We start from the raw sequence: 2555 nt of genomic DNA on the forward strand, positions 1-2555 counted from the left end.
GACCGGTCTGGCGCAGTCGGTAGTGACCCTGCCTGCTGCGTCGCGGTCCCGGTCCCGCGGGTTCGAATCCCGGTAAGGGCATTTTGTTTGTGTGATGAGCACAGATATTTGTTCTTGAGTCATGGATGTTTTCTATGTATATAAGTATTTATATATATTGTATTATATATATCATTGTCTGAGTACCCATAACACAAGCCTTCTTGAGCTTACCGTGGGGCTCAGTCAATCTGTGTAAAAATGTCCTATATATTTATTTATTTATTTATTTTAATCTCCTAGCTTCTCTCCTCTCCGCTCCTAGTCTAAAAGTGCTTATTGTTAGCTTATTTTAATAAAGAATATATTGACTTCGTTCGTTCGCGGAATTAGAAGTGCCTAATCAGCCTAGTTTTGATACTCTTGGTAAAATAAATGAGAAGTGTCTTTTCAAAAGGACATTTCTATAAGTCAACAAGGGTTATCTCTCTAGGAAGACATCTTAGATAAAAATAATCTCTGTTGACTTATAGGAGAAATAAGTCCATTTGAAAATACACTCCTCAAATGTGGGTACGATTTGATATACATAAATGTATCAGATTATTAACATGAATTGAATACGCAATTAGGTAGGCATTTTATTTACTGGGGTTCCGTATTGCAAACCGTTTATATTTGCCTACTATTTTCAAGAATATATTCTTGTTTTAAGCTCTCAAACTTTAGAATTTATTAAAAGGATAGGAATAGAAAAAAATGTTACGATAAAACTATTTCTATTTACGTTAGGTACTTGAATTTATCCCAACAAATGCTACTTATATTCATGCATAATATGCGGAATCGTAAATGACCAAATATTATATTAAATAACATAGGTACCATCTTTACTTTATAATTCCAACTGAAGAATACTCTTGAAAGCCAAATATAGTTTGTACCTAAAATCATAATATTGTGTACTACTTTAGAAAACAAAATAATATTTTATTAGATTTATAATTTTTCATACTTAATTACGACATAGGTATTTCACATTTACATATTTCATGATTCATGACTTACCACAAGATTTGTAACAAATAATTACGACTATATTAGTTAAATAAATCAGTAATGATAGTTACGTAATGTAATAATTACTTACATGCCTATGTAATTATTTCAATAAGTAGGTAAAAAATATGTTTTATGTATATTTTTGCCAGAATCATTATAACTTCATTTCAGAAACAATACTGAACTGTAAAAATGTAAAAGGGAAATTGACTAACAACAACTTTACAACAAAAACCAATTTTCATTTTATACAGACATCAGTAATTATTGTTTCACACGCTAGTATTGATTAAATTATATTATAACTATTTTCACATAGCGTGTCTGCTTATCTATTTAATCATTCACTATTCCAATATATTTCAATAAACATACAATATTTATAAGATCACAATAACAAAAGAATGTGCATTAGGGTAATTCCGAATGACAGAAATGCTCGGAAAATTCCGAAAGGGGAATCTTGATATGATGGAAATAATGGTTATTTTTATGCGACGTTCATAATTAGACGACTTTCGGAACTACCCTAATGCACCTTAGTACAGACGTTTTTCAGTACAAATGGTCCTCCGAAGTTTCGACATGGCATATAATAAACCATTTCTCGCACTAGTGCGTATAAAATACACCATCTGTAGGTACTCAAAACTTATTTAAGAAAATACTTCTCACTGGATTTCTATTCAATATTTAAGTACAGCTCTAACAATATTTTCATTGGTATAACTGGCACTTTTGAAATTGTTGAAAACTCATCATGTATTAACGTTTCTCAATAAATAACTTTATACATTTTTCCTAAAAGTTGTTTTACTTATCTTCCATTTCCAAGGTTATTGACGTAGTCAAAATTCCAAAAACGGAATCCTTAGTGCGTTTTCATATTATCCGATCCGTAATCGGATGTCGGTCCGATATTCCATACATTACAGGCCATCTTGGATTTTTTCCATTGAAATCCTTCCGACTACCGATACCGGATCGTATAATGTGAAAAACGGACTTATACTGAATATCCTTACGTGCGACGTTTTTCCGTGTTCCGTATGTCACAGCTTACCTATGTACCTAATTATGGGAAAACTAAAATGAAGTTTCAAAATACCAATCGAACTCTCAGTGACTGTATTTTTATTTGACAATAAAATCACAGGTATAAAAATTAGGAACCAAATGTTTATAACTTCTTACCATTGAAAGTAGCATTTTTTTTGTTTATGTACGGGTTTGATTTCAAATTCGATCATCGACTCTTAGAATTTTTTTATTTTTTTATTATTATAAATGGGCTTACTATAGAATATACTTGTCATTACGCCGACCGAGCCTGACACTGACCTAGCCAAGGCGACAACGCTTGCGCTACGTTCATGAAACGCTGTTGAGTTTTTAAACGATCGGCATGTTAACTACTTATGAGTGCGAATCAATCAATCAATCAATCATTATTTATTTGCAATAGAAAATAACTAAATGTATGCAAATACAATTATAAAATGTTACACAAGAAA

The sequence above is a fragment of the Leguminivora glycinivorella genome, chromosome 13 (genome assembly GCF_023078275.1).
Source record: "Leguminivora glycinivorella isolate SPB_JAAS2020 chromosome 13, LegGlyc_1.1, whole genome shotgun sequence".
NCBI classification, from domain to species: Eukaryota; Metazoa; Arthropoda; class Insecta; order Lepidoptera; family Tortricidae; genus Leguminivora; species Leguminivora glycinivorella.